This window comes from Triturus cristatus, chromosome 12 (genome assembly GCF_964204655.1).
Source record: "Triturus cristatus chromosome 12, aTriCri1.1, whole genome shotgun sequence".
NCBI classification, from domain to species: domain Eukaryota; kingdom Metazoa; phylum Chordata; class Amphibia; order Caudata; family Salamandridae; genus Triturus; species Triturus cristatus.
Window position 1 is genome coordinate 572,347,221 of NC_140595.1, and position 15,166 is coordinate 572,362,386.

Genomic DNA, 15,166 nt, shown 5'->3' on the forward strand with positions numbered 1-15,166 from the left:
AAAAAAAGGCAACTTATGGATTTAGTTTAAATATTTTGAGTCCGATTTGCAGAATAAAACTTAGTAAGGGGAAAGTGTCCATTAATAGGATATGCAATGCACAGAGGAATTTAGACCAGCCTAAAATCCTTCATTCCCACAAACAAATAGGCTAAAAAACAAATCTATTTTTTTGTTTTATTTGTGCATTTGTATTTATATACAGATATGTTGCTTATCCCCGACAAGGCACCAGTGTGTTTCTGGAGGACGTGTAGTATGTTATACCATATGTTGTCCTAGGGTGGAGCCATGTGGGTTAGTAGCGTGGCCAATGTGTGAAGTTAGTGTGGTGCTTGATCAAGTTTGTGGTCTTTTTCCTTGTAATATACCTGTGTAACTTCAACATGTAGTGAAACGAAAATTAGAGGGATAAAAAGCACAAACATCAATTATAACCATTTTAATGCTGATCGTAGCTTAATACTAACTCCAAAGTATTACCAGCATTTGCAGTGCAATAAGTCTTGCTTTTGCGAGAGTTTAACACTATTGGTATTGGAAATGGCAGTGCCTTTTATTCATTTGTTTTCTAAACTTAAAAATAAAAGGCATTGTCATTCATAATGCCAATAGCTTAAACTCTCGACCTTGGAGGGATGGTGGGGGCGGGCAAGTGAGAGGAGTGAGATGTTGGATATGGCATGGTAGGTTCGGGAGATAAAGGAGTACGGATCACTGCCAATGACGGCTGTACGCCTTTATGTGCAAAATGTACGCCTCCACTCAAGGCATGCAGCCACAGTTGGCTAGTACTCCGATAAAACAAAAGATGGCGGCCGCTATAGTTAAAGCGAACCGCTGTGGTAAAAACAAATGTGAAGAAAAAAAAGCAAGGTGGCCGCTTTATTGAAAACGGACCGCGCTGCCAAGTTAAATTTAAATGTGGATTAAAAGGTGCAAGCTGGTTGTGTAAATATGACGTGCCCACTATTACTAAAGAAGCTGGTTTTGTCCGCCATTATTATTAAAAGAAAGTCCATATCTGAATACAGCATGCCTCGTAGAGCAGCACATTCGCTGCCCAGGCTCGACCTAAAAATGGAATGCTTAAAGTTCTATGATCAACCAGTTTTTTCTTTTAATTGTTTTTTTTTTTTTAATTAAAGCTGCACATATGTACAGTTGCTTCCCATTAGATTATTACGTAGACAGTTAAAGGGGTTGGGCCATGGATCCTACTAGGTAAGGCACAATGAAGGGAGCATTGGTTAGTTTCAAAGAAGTGCTAGGGAACAGGTGCTTTGTGGGATCGAAATCTATCTCCTTTAAGATGCCTTTGGACTATTGTGGTCCTGATTTGATTGTCACAAGTTTAGCGTAATTGTAATTCATGCATCTTCCAGCCCTGATATATTTTCTTAGCATTTTCCACCCACAGGCAACGTTGCACTTTGTGTCTACTGGGTGCATTACTTGGACATCCTGTGAGTACCATTGTTAGAGGGTCTTTACACCACTTCATCCTCATTGTGTAGATCTATGCAGTCCTTGTACTTCACACATGGGTGTATTCCATAAGCATCTCAAATGTTCTGCTATTTCGCAAGGCAGGTCCTCCCCTGGTGTTTTTCTTCCCTCCCGTATTGTAGATTTAGCTTCGACCTTCTGCTTTTAAGCCATGTGTGTTATTAGCATTTCCCGCAGCTGACCTGCATAATCCTTTAAAACATTTTTTAGGTCTCGGCTAGCGATGGCTGCGCTTGCGCAGTCTCGCTCGCGAGAGATAATGACTTGGGAGAAGAGGGGCTTGAACCCGCCCCTCTTCTCCCCTGTTCTCCATTGGCTGGCCTAGTAAATGCTGGCCAGCGATTGGAGAAGAGGTCCCGTCACTCCAATCATGCCCCGTCCTTTTCGGATCGGGGGGCGTGTTTTTTGTGAAAAGTCTCAGGGAGGAGACAACATCAAAACACGCCCCCGAATCCGAAAAGGACGCTCCCTTTCTCCGAGGCATTTCTGCTCGGCCTCGGAGAAAGGCGGTGGTGTCCCGGCGTTGCTCCCTCACCTGATCTCCTTGTTTTCTCCCTCTTTACAGACTGCGATGAAAAAACATCCCGGCCCCTCCACGTGCCTCATCCCTCTGCTGCTGAGATTACCGAACGCTGCGCGCGCTGCCGATCCAGAATCGTTTATTTCCAGCGGTATCCCTTTCCCCTCGTCTCGCTCTCCTCGTTTTATCTGTATCCATTGCAGCTCGCAGCTTCCTCCTTGTCTTATTTCTGTTTCGATAGACTGCTAGCGTTTGCAGCAGCAGCTGCATGGCCGCCATTGGTTGAACCGAGTTTGGGAGGCAATCTAGGAAGCGGAACATGTCCGAGAGCGGGGCGGCTCTGGCGGGAAACAGCGAGATGCCGGGCAAGAAGCAGAAGCTTAGTAGCGATGAAAACAGCAACCCCGACCTATCCGGGGACGATAACATGAGTAACGCCGGCAAGAGCAGCGTCTTTAACACATAAAGAACGGCGAATGCACCTGGGTTACTTTAACTAAGGTACCAATTTTGCTAAGTTTGGTAGAGGGTAGACGCCCCCCCCCCCACCCCCCCTGCTAAGATGTTGCGCTCTAGTGAGTTGTCCCCTTGCCATATTCAGGATCGCCTGCGCTGTTGACTGCTTTCCGCGGGGTAACAACGTGCAGGGGGCAGTGGATCCCCCCACCCGCTGAGCCCAAGACAAAAGGCTAATTTAAAGGCCGTCAGTTCTCCTTTTGTGGGAGTACCCTGGAGCTAGCGCAGTGGAGGGGAAACAAAGGCTTGTTATCACTTAGCAAGCATTCAAGGGACACTCCGGTTTGGAAGCAAGCTTTTCACTTTGTTCAGTCCTTAAATATAAGAGCTTGTACTGCAAGGAATGTCAGCTGTATTATGTGTGAGTATTTACACGAATAGCCATTTAAATGCTCATTTTTTTAAATTATTTTACAGATGATGCGATGTCACTTCCTTTGATATCACAGTCGCTGTCGCGTGCAGTGACGTCACACGTCGTGATGTGACTTGCATGTTAACTTAGTTAGCCCCCCCCCTTTTTTTTGGACTTGTGCCATGGCATTGCAATAACTGTTTGTGTTCAGTGAGCGTGGTTGTGTATTGAGAGCTTTCTGTATGTAGGTCTGCGTGCCTCGCGCGTGAACATGGACTGTATCTGTGCAGTGTTTTGGAGTATTGCGCATGTCTGTTGTGTGCACAGTCATTTCACCATAGGCGCATCCAAACTATCTCTCCATTACAGATACAAGTTAGTCAAAAAGCAAACAAAAGTCTCCCTCTTGGTGTTGCACTTGCAACATGTGTTTTGCGTTTTCTCTAATGAAGTGAAGCTTGCACCACCCTGGTCTTGCTAGACCATGTGATGTGATCGTTTTGCCTCGTGATCCTTCTTTGCCGAATGCACCAGGAACTTCGGCAGTGATACAATCCTACATTATTTTGTTATAGTTATAGCTTGTGCGCAGAGCTGGAAGTGCGGCCCCACATAGATAGAGCGGGGAGGGGAGGGTTTATGCGGAGGCTCAGTTCTCATCTGAGTGCCATGGAGCGAGGGGCGGAGAACCCGAAAGAAGCTTAGCACAAGCATTTTTTTTTAAAGTCACGACCCTTCCTGCAATCAGTGCCCCAGGGCCGGTGCTCCGTTTGCCGCATAGCTGTGACTGCTGCCCCCAGATCTTAAGAGATTGGCACTGAGATGTGAGGTGATAAATTAGCAACCAACGCTTGTTTTACCTAGCGTCTTATGCGATTGGTGATGGTATGTTACTAAATAATTACAAAATGCGCGAGATGCCAGATCCGTATGTGTGTCCGAGGTCCGCGATAACAAGGCACAACAAGCATTTACAATGCAACGGTCTCGGCATTGGTAAAGTTAGAGCTATTGTCATTGCTCATGACAATGCCGTTTCTTTAAATGTTTTAAAAACATAAACAAAAATGTCATGAGCAATGCCAATAGCTCTAACTTTACCAATGCCGAGACCATTGCATTGTAAATGTTTGTTTTTATCATATTGTGCACATCTGCATTGTGCTATATTCGTTGAATTGTTATCCTTGCTTCCACTCCAGATCTTATAACTGGTGCGTATAATAGTCTAATGCAAGTCCTACGCTTGGAAGCTGTTTGGGACTCAACCTGTACTAGTAGTTTGGTATCTGATTAACCCCTTTCACCTGCAGTGGCTGTCTCCCATACATTTGAATGATTGCTCCATTGTACAATAGTCTGAACCATATGTCCCGTTTTGCCTCGGGAGCAGCTGGATTTTGGTTTGACTACCTGGTAAAGTTGAGGAATTGCCAGAGTTTTTCTGGGTTACCTTTAGTTCTAAGATAAAAACAGAAGTTATTGTGGTCTTCTTGAATACGACAGCAAGCTTGCGCCCCTCCCCTGTGCATCTACCAGTTTCCTTGGTACACCTCATGGCATCTGGTCTCTGAAGCTCCCCCTTGCCTAACGGCTGCCATGTCATCTGTTCCATGTATGTGACAGTGAGCAGTACATTAGTGGGTAAGCATGGAAAATAATTACTGTGGAGTTCAGGCTTTACATAAGCAGTATCTTTGGATTTGCTAATGACTGTTCTAGCACGTGACTGTTATGAAGTTCACCTGATTCTTTTGCTCCTTCTAGTTCAGCTTCTACTTTTCAGATTTCATGCTAATTGGAATGTTTTCTGTAGCGATCTCAAAGAAGCTTTTTCCTGTGAATTTCCATAGAAAAATATACTCGCTGCAGCAGTAAAATGTACTGGGTTGAGTTACACTATACTTGACATGTAGGGATGACTTTACAGCAAAACACAAAGGCTCCAAGAGTAAACTTTCTTTTTTAGAAATTTCATAACGAAAAGACGTCTGAAAAGTTCTGTATATTTTGAACGCATGTTTGGAAATAAGTTTGGTTCAGCCAGTGTGCAGTCTAAACTTACTAGCACCTGATTTATCTGCATTGCATTTGTTTTGCCACTAGCTCCTCGAGTCTGCCACAATCTGTCGCAGATTGGAAATCTTGCCCTGAGCTGCAGTTACACAATACAACGATTTTCAACTTGAGCCAATGGTAGGTACCTCAGTGAGGGACCAGGAACTTGCTCCAGCCCAGAAGATTTTGTTGACATGAAGGGATTTCCTGGAAAAATGAGAAATTCCTTTATTGCCATAAAAATGCATAAGTCTGCATGCCAAGTTAGGGAATCAAATAACCATTGTGAAGAATTGTAAGTACAGTTCAAATTTTCATTCATGAATTGGAAAGAAAAAATAAAGTTGAAAGGATAAACAAAGGATAGAAATTCAAAGACCCTATGGCAAGGTTTTACAGATTGTGGTCAATGTGTAGTGTATTCTGGATCACAGAACAGGATGTTGAATGCCTGAAGACCATCACATGTGTTTAGATCCTGTTAAGCCTGTACTTGGCTGTATGCTGTGATTTCTGGAAGAGAGGCAGGGAAGGCTGAGGGTCTATAGGAGAAGCTCTCTGTACTCTGGTCCTAGCTATGTCTAGTTGAACTTTTGTGGGAGATGTGCCATAATTAAAAGCTGTGGACGAAGGCTGTGCTTGACACCCAAAGCACTAGGGCCTGTGGGAGAGGTGACTGCTGCAGGAGGTCAGTGTAGGTCAAGCCATTGCCAGAGACTACTGGTCACCTGTCAGTGACAATTGCCATTGAGTCAGCAACATTTCAAAATCCAGTTGGGTGTGTGAGGTCAGTCTGCTCCAGTGTCTGCCAGATATTGTCAATGACTGAGCCTAATGGATTCTGGGTTGTGGTGGCCATGAGTGCTTCTCTTGATTTGATAAGTGATATCTTGGATAATTGGAGTGGGTAATGTGGTTGCATCACTCAGGGCTGCTGGTGAATTTTAGTGTTTTTTAAATATTTTGCATTCTAACCGTATTGGCCCTTGGACCGTACATTCTCCACAGGCTTTATATGCAGGTCACCAAGCATGTCACTAACCTAAATTGTTATGTTCTGCCTTTTAAGAAAGTGGTTGTGGCTTTTTTTCCCCTTACACCTGTTTGTCCCGGCTTTAACCTATCTTTCGCTAGAGTATCTGCTTTCTTACTATTTTCCCCTGTATATTTGCTGTGAGGAGACGTTTATTGCACCGCTGGAGTTCTTGCAAGAATGTAGAGCTTTATCAGCATTTTACTATACATTCTGCACTACCAAGTGATTTGCATTTAATCTGCTTGAAATATATTTTTCATTAAATTACAGAAATCCGAATGTTTATTTTCATAGTGTAGCTGCAGCCCCAGTGTCTACTGTACAAGAAGAAATAGATGCCATTAAATAAGGAAGTGTGATAGGGTGATCTTTTATTGTGAGACCTCTCCGTGGACTGCTCCCTTCCTTCTGCTTCTTCGCCTGGTAGCTGCTTCCCCCGAGCTCCCTGCTGCTGATCTGCTGACCGCTGGGTCAGTGGTTCAAGGCCCTCCTCCACCCGCAGGCCACCCCACCTGCGCCTCGTCCCTGGTGGTCTAGTGGTAGAGCGTCACTGTGCTGCTCAGCTCTCCTTTATTTTTTATTTATTTATTTTTCTATGCTAGCTTTTTTTCACCTGGCCTTTCTTTCAACCTTGTTGCACTTTTTACTCTTTTTCTTCATTGTGCCCTTTGCTGCGCTTGTCCCTGCGATCGGACCGCCCCCTCCAGTGCCACTTTCCCACTCCCTGCGTTCCCAACTGTCCACCCTCCCAAGACCTTGGGCAAATTATGCACCTACTTCCACCACAAGATCAGGTGGATTTATAACAGTATTGACACCCAAGGCCCTGCCACCAAGCCAGACACCACAGCACCCAAACAGATCCTGCTCAACTGGACCCCGCTGACAACAGATAACACTCAAGACCTTGAAGAGCATCCACTCCGTAGACTCCTCGGACCCTTGCCCGCGCCACATCTTCCACAGAGCCGTCACACCCCGAGTTCTGCTGCACCATCAACTGTTCCATCGAGACCGCTACCTTCCTCGACATCTGGAAACATGGCGAGATCAACACGGCGAGATCAACCCTTTACTATAGAGACCATTCTCCGACCCTACAGACCTCAAGAACTTCACACATCTCCCTGCTCCCCTACCTAGCCAAGGACACTGACTCATAGTCAGTAAAATTGCTCTCGCAGCTCCACCATTAAGTGAGGCCTGCCCCTGCACTCTCGAGTTTGGTGCTCAAGGCCCTCCTCCACCCACAGGTTCACCTGCGCCTCATCCCTGGTGGTCCAGTGGACCTCTGTCTCCTTTCTCTCAGCCCGTTTTTCACTCGTTTTTTTCTACCCTCATTTTATTCTCCTTTATGCACTTTTCTGCATTTTTTCCGATTTCCACTCTACTTCCTTTATTCCTCCTTTCCTGCCTGTTCTCCCTGCCGCTGCTGCCCCCACCCCTGGCAAGACCAGCGCGACCAATCCAGCTCCCCTCCCCGCTTACCCGACCCCCTACTTAATGGCATCAGCGCTGCGGGCGTGCCTAAGGCAAGCCCGTCGGTCCGCGACCAGCAGGAACTCTGGACCTCTGCACCGCCAACGCTACGACCCAGCAGCACTCCACACACTCAACCCAGGCCACAACAACTGCAAGCTAGCCTCACCAGTGGACACCCACGGACCCTTCAGCTGTCAGCGCTGCAGACAAACCTACAGCACAGCAAGGAATACGGACTCAGCACATCCCCACCGCAAGAACACACCCGACCCGAAGACCCTGCAATGCATCCTCCTCAACGTCCGATCCCTCCACAAACGCCACTGAAATCTGGGACCTCCTCGACAGCACCACCCCGGACATAGCATTCTTCACCGAAACCTGGACCAACACCATCTCCGGACCGGACATCGCCATCCCCCAATGATACAAGATCTCCAGGAAGGACCGCCCCACCTGCTCGGGAGGAGGAATCCAGAATCGTCCACAAATCCACCCTCCGCCTGAGCACACTATCCGAGCACACAGACCTGATGAAACACCTTCACTTCAAGATACTGGCCAGCCCCTCCGAGGAACCCTCCTCTACCGACGAACCCCCACCCCCCCCCCCCCGGAACCCGTGGACCCTTCGCCAACTTCATCGCGGACATCTCCCCGCAGGCCATCGCATTCAACAACTGCACCCTGTTGGGAGATGTCAACGTCTAACTGGACCCCAACCCTGCATCTCTCCTGGACAACCTCCACAACATTGGACTTCGCCACGCACTCAGCAGGACACACCCTCGACCCCCCTCTTCACTACAAGAAACTTCATCACCACCAAACTCCCATGGACCGACCATCGTTGCGTCCACTTCACCTTCAGAACACCCACCATCCACAGACACCAGGACCTGCTCCCACGAAGAAACTGGACCAAATCACCGATGACCACCTCACTCAACTCCACCCCAACCATCACGGAAAAAGACGACCCCAACACCGCAGCCCGAACCCTGCATAGATGGATCTCAGCCAGCGCTAACATCCTAGCCCCCCTCAAGGAAAAAAACCATACCTGCCCCAAGAAAGCCAGTGGGTTTACCACCAAACTTCGAGAGTCCAGATGCCCCTGCCGCCGCCTCAAAGGCCTGGAGGAACACTAAATCTACAGAAGCCCACAAGAGCTTTAGAGCCGCCACCATCAACCACTCCCTGGCGACCGCCTCGTTCCCCGACAACTGAAAACACGCCGAGGTCAACCCCCTCCTGAAGAAACCCTCGGCGGACCCCCACCTACCTCAAACTACAGACCCATCTCCCTGCTCCCGTTCCCAGCGAAAGTCATCGAGAGAGCCATCAACAGCCAACTAGCTACATTCATCGAAGAGCACATCATCCTCCACTTCCTCCCCAATCCGGCTTCAGAAAAAAACACAGTACGGAAACCGCCCTCGCCTCAACAGACATCCGCACCCTACTGGACACAGGAGAAACAGTAGCCCTCCTCCTCCTCCTCCTTGACCTCTCAGCGGCGTTTGACACAGTCTCACACCGCACTCTAATATGCAGACTCCATGACGCAGGAATCCAGAACAAGGCCTTCGACTGGATCCGCTCCTTCCTCTCTGGCAGAATGCAGCGTGTCAGTCACCCCCGCCCCCCCCCCCCCCCCCCCCCCCCCCCCTTTTCCTCTCAGACCCTACACCTACCACCTGCGGAGTCCCCAGGGCTCCTCCCTCAGTCTGACACTCTTCAACATCTACATGGCTCCACTCGCCTCCATAGTCGGGACCTACGGACTGAACATTGTCGTACGCAGACGATGCCCAACTTATCCTCTCCCTATCCAACGAACCCACCACCGCCAGACAACTTTTGAGACTGCATGGAAGCCGTCGCCAAATGGATGAAAAACAGCTGCCTGCAACTAAACACCAACAAAACAGAAGCACTCATCATGGGCCCAAACCCCGATGCCTGGATTGACACCTGGTGGGGCCCCCCACCCTTGGAAACCGACAAACCCCCACGGACCACGCATGCAACCTGGGAATCATCCTGGACTCCGAGATCAACTCCGTCTCGTCTTCCTGCTTCCACACCCTCCGCCTCCTTCGGAAGACCTTCAAATGGATCCCCCTCGAACATAGAAAGACCGTCACTCATGCCCTGGTTACCAGCAGACTCTACTACGGCAACGCACTCTATCCCGGAATAAACAAAAACCTCACCGCAAGCTATAGAACAGTGTTTCCCAAACTGTGGTCCGCGGACCCCCAGGGGTCCCTGACACATTCCTAGGGGGTCCACAGGCAGCAGTTTTGAAAGTACTGCAAAGTATCTTGTTTAATTAGCCGTTTTCAAAGAACAATAAAAGTGTCAAGATAACACCAGTGATTAGTGTCCCTGCTGGAGAAAGATGAGCGTTTTGTCCAGTGGCAGCTTTGACTTATCTAATGTAACACAGAGGGTTAATATGCCTACTGCAAAGAACGTATGCATAGGTCAGTGGGTTACTGCTTTTGGCAGAGATTATTTTGTTACTGTGCAGTTCATAAGTGACAATCGTAATCTAGCACAGTGACCTATAAACTGTCATCAAACAGCTGCTTGCAAACTGCAAGGTACAAGTTAGTGACTTATGTTTTTTCCCAGTCTTTCATTATCCTGATGCTGCTAAAAAGGTTTATTTGGGTGGAAATACATTTTTATTGTTAAAGTCAATGCTAACCACTGTTATGTTCTAAATCCTGAGTTTGTGCTTCTTCAGACCAAGCACGCTTTAAAAATGCCTACCAGTATGAATGACGTGAATTTTACACTTTGTAGTCCCCTTTGCCTTATGTAACATTTTCTATACACTGATTTACACGTATGATTCACTGTCTCTATATGTGTGTGATGTAAAGTGCTCCGACGTCCTACAATGGTATGAGAGATGCTATAAAAAATGAAATACAGGTGACAGGGGCTATGGGGAGATGAGAAGCGCTGTTGGAGGGTGATAGTGGGGGAATCATTGAAGACCCACCAGAAAGATTGTCGTATTCTGGTGCATATTCAGGTCTTCATTTACTATTCTTTAAAAGCTAATACAATTCAATATATAATGATACATGTGTTTTTGACTGCACCATTGTTTCCTAAATGTTTTTTGGGGGAGAGCCTCCCAAAGCCCCCTTTGTAGTGGTCAGACTCACTCACTGCACTTGGTGTGCACCGTATGGGGACTGGTCTGAAATCATTTGCCAGGGCTGCTTTGAATTTCCAGTCTGGCCCTGGCAGGAGCAAGAGCCTCGTATTGCGAAATAAATCCAACCATTGAAAAGTTAGTCACGAAGATGCAGCAACTACCTTCCCATTTAACTTTTTTTGTTTTCTTGCAAATTCTTTCAACATAAAATACAACAGAAGTGGTGGAGAGTGTCGTTAGCCTCCTTGGCTTAACAACACATTCCGCCACTTCGGAAACGCAGGTCTGCACCATATTTACAAGAATATGGTGCAGCCCTGTGTTTCCCCTGCGCTGGCGCTACACTTAACAGGGGAAGATTGTTTATGTACAGGAAGGTCCCCCTTCATGCAAATAAAAAATTGTGAAATGTCGTTTTTTCACTTCTATGTGTGCTGCTTAATGCAGCACATATGGAAGTTACAAAATGTTTTTTTTTTTTTTTTGTAAAGATTGTTGATGTGCAGGAAGGGTCACCTTCCTGAACATAAACAATCCAAGGCGTTTTGCAAAAATGAGGAGAAATTAAACATTTCTCCTTGTTTCGCCAAGTTAAGACCAGGTTTTCCCTGGTCTTAATTTTGGCGCTGCCTCCCATTTACGCTGCCCTTGTAAATAGGGGGGCGCGTCAAAATCAATGGGAAAACGCCCACCGCAACACAAACTGCCCACCCCTTTCACGCTAAGCATTGGGTGAAAGGGGGTCCTATTTACAAGGCAGCGTTAAGCCACGTTAAGTGGCTTAACGCTGCCTTGTAAATAAGACGAAGCCCCTATCGCCATGGGAACGTCTCAAAGTGATATTCCCATGGTAAAAGAGGCTTGTAAATATGCACCTAAAATCATTAGTAATTAGAATATTTGTTTTGTGTGCACACGTGTGTGAATTTCTTTTGAATTACTGTTTTAATGTTTGAAATTTAAATCCTGCAAATTGCTTGGGGGTCCCCGGCTTCCAGTGGTGACTCAATGGGGGTCCTCAGGAGTCAAAAGTTTGGGAACCACTGCTATAGAACATCCAGAATGCTGCGGCAAGACTAGTCCTGATCCTGCGAAAACACTGCCACATCTCCCAGCACCTGCATTCACTCCACTGGCTCCCCGTCGTGGCGGGAATCACCTTCAAGATACTCACCCACGCACACAAGTCCCTCCGTGGCACCGGACCAGCATACCTGAACAGGTGACTCACAATTCCACGCACCCTAAAGGACCCTACGATCAGACCAGATCGGGAGGCCGCTCCTTCTCCTTCCTCGCGGCCAAAGCCTGGCACACCCTTCGGTTCCACCTCAGACAGACATCGCTCCCCATCTTCGCAAGAAACCTCAAAACCTGGCTCTTTGACAGACCTCCTCCTTGATGAAATGGATCCTGCATCCCCCCCACCCCTAGCGCCTTGCGAAACTTATGGGTAGGTAGCCGCGCTTAACAAAATTCTGATTGATTGGTCATCGGGAAGGCCATAAACTACAAACTCTGAGTTCATTGAAGCAAACCACGTCCTGGACATCTCCCAATCTGGCTTCAGAAGCAACTACAGAACCAAGACTGCACTTCTCGCCACCACTGACATCTGATTCTCCTCGACCGGGACTAAACCGCACACCGTGCCATAATTGTGAGACTCCATGTCGCCGGCATCCACGACAAGGCCCTCGACTGGATCCACTATTTCCTCACCAGTCAAATACAGTCCTGTGTATGTCTGAACCCACGGAAATCAGCTGCAGAGTCCTCCAGGTCTCCTCCTTGAACCCCACCATCTACATGACCCCCTCTAAGTGGCCATAGTCAGGAACTACAGACTCAACATAGTCTCCTATGATGACGACACCCAACTGATCCTCTCCCTCACACACTAACCCACACCCACCAGAAACAACTTCCACAGCTGGATGAAGGCCATTGCCACCTGGATGAAAAACAGCTGCCTCAAACTCAACTCGGAAAAGACCGAAGTCCTCCTCCTGGGACCCACCTCCTCGGCTTGGGACGATTCCTTGTTACCCTCAGCCTTGGGAACCCTGCCCACCTCCACGGTCCATACACGAAACCTCTGCATCATACTGCACTTCTTGCTCACAATGAACCACCAGGTCAACACTGTCTCCTCATGCTTCCCCACGCTTCGCCTGCTTCGAAAGACATTCAGATTAATCCCCACTGAATCCACAAAAAGGTTCCCCCACACACTCGGCAGCAGACTAGACTACAGCAACCCACGCTACGCCTGTATCACCCAGAAACTCCTCCGGAAACTAAAGAACGTTCAAATTGCAGCAGCCAGATTGGTCCGTGACATCCCCTGCCGCAGCCATACCACTGAACACTTCAGAACTCCACTGGCTCCCAGTCAACAAAATCACTTTCAAGCTCCTCATGCATGCCTACAAAGCCCTCCACTACGCAGGACGAGTGTACCTGAACCACTGCCTCTTATTCCACATACCCACCAGACACTTCTTCCCAGCTGGCCCATGCCAACGTCCCTCGGATCCACAAGACTAGGACCAGAGGAAGAGCCTTCTCCTACCTTGCTGCCAAGACTTTGAACACCCCTCCCCCTTCCCTCCACTTCCAGACAATCCCCGTTGCTCGCCCAATTGAGGAAGGATCTCAAGACCTGGCTCATTGACTGAACCCCAGCGCTCAGGCGGATCAGCAGGCACCCCTCACAGGTAAGTAGCCGCACTTTACAAACGCTGAGTGAGACATTCGACCCCCCCACCCCCAGCACATTAGTACTTTCAGTAACATTGGAGCTTCTTGACTTTCTAAAGGATCTGTACCTGTATGAATCAAACTCCTTGATGACTTGCATTACCCTAAGATTTTGTTTATCACTTAAAGACTTGCAGCATTAACCTATCTTTTAATATCCCTCTGTACATTATTCCATCAAGCGGTGGTTGTGTCCAGACACATACCTCCAAACAAACAAATGTTTGTCTTTGATTGCCTACCATAGGCAGAACAATTGAGACACCCCGATTTCCGCTTTATCCATTAACTGACTGGACTCCCCATCAGCACCCCGCTACTCCCTTAAGGTTAGATATGGGGCTAATAAATGTTTCAGATGTACCCATAGTAAGGCCTATTCTGTCCTGGAGGAGGATCTGGGCTACAACAGAGTTGAGTTCTTCAGTCTCAGCTGAGGTACTACATATGCCAGGTGTTGGCAACTTCCCGTGGCTCATGCATGTTAGGCTAAACTTTAGAAACATTAGGCTTGAGCAAATGTGGAATGCTCCTATGGAGGTCTGTGCGATCTCCAAAGAGGGGTCTACTGGAAATATAAATTGGGTTTATTTGGAAAGTCAGTGTAGTGTGGGTCCTCTCACGTCAACCTTCTTAATGCTGGAGGATGGATTGGAGGTAAGGCCCTTCCGGGATGAAATCGAGCCTGTTGCCGCCTGGAAGCTCTACCTACAATTTAGATATGGGACACTACCGCTTTCTTCATTTACAGCTAGCTGGGGGCGAGAAACAAGCCAAGAAATGGGTTTATTTTATTGCCTGACACATCAGTGTTGGGGGTAAAAAATTATTTTACTGCTTTTTGTAAATATAGGGGCTAGGGAGTAAAGGGCAGTATTAAGAATCCTAAAAACTGACACCAGCCAGTGGGCGGTTTTTGTGGTTTCGTCTGGCTATGTGGGGGATCAGGCTAAAAAGTGTGTTGTAAAGAACCATGAGTTGGCACTTACATTATTAGATTCCAGGCTTCTGTCTATTTGTAAATGCTATTCGGTTTTAAACAAATATTTTGCTTTTTGTATTATTTTTTTACGCACTTTTATCTATATTTATTCTTTAGATGTTTGCTTTTAAACAATTGTGATATTTTCAGAACTTTAATGGTGGAACGCAGAATAAAGTTGTTTGAAACGATTAAAAAAATTGATAAGACACCAGTAAGGATTAATCTAGAAAATTTTACTTTGTCGTAAGTATGACATGCGAAAATTGACTTTTCAAAAATAAGAATCTTATCAAGTGCTTAAAATCAAAATGTGTTCTGTGTAACTCAATATTAAAGAACATAAAAACCCTCTAAAAGAGGGAACTTTTGATGAAGCACTGAGCTCTTACAAGACACTGCTTTCTCATAATAGACATGGGGAGGTAGCCGTCTTTGTGATGGTGTTTGTCGGGCATGTCTCCTACACACGAGGAAAAGCAGAATGAAACCCACGGAGAGGAGCTAAAGCACATCTGCGTCAAGATCACAGAGTATATATTACAGGCATTGAGGAAGGAGAGGGTCATAACCATGCAAGTCTTCTACTGAGAGGCTGTGCACACTTGAGGCACAGTCCACTCATGGCACTTCAATAGCAAATTCCCCTTGGATGGTGAGGACTAGAGTCTTTGGAGATGGCTTCATGCATGCACCCCTTCATTCATCTTTTACCAAATTATAGCTGCACATGCAAACAGTATGGCGGTGGTTAACAAACCAGT

General features: G+C 47.1%; 1 protein-coding gene across 2 annotated transcripts in view; it reads left to right on the forward strand.

Annotated features, from left to right (window-relative positions):
- SIAH1 (siah E3 ubiquitin protein ligase 1) overlaps nt 1–15,166 on the forward strand; it is a 55,548-nt gene that overhangs the window by 21,139 nt on the left and 19,243 nt on the right. The gene's annotated exons all lie outside the window — the stretch shown is intronic.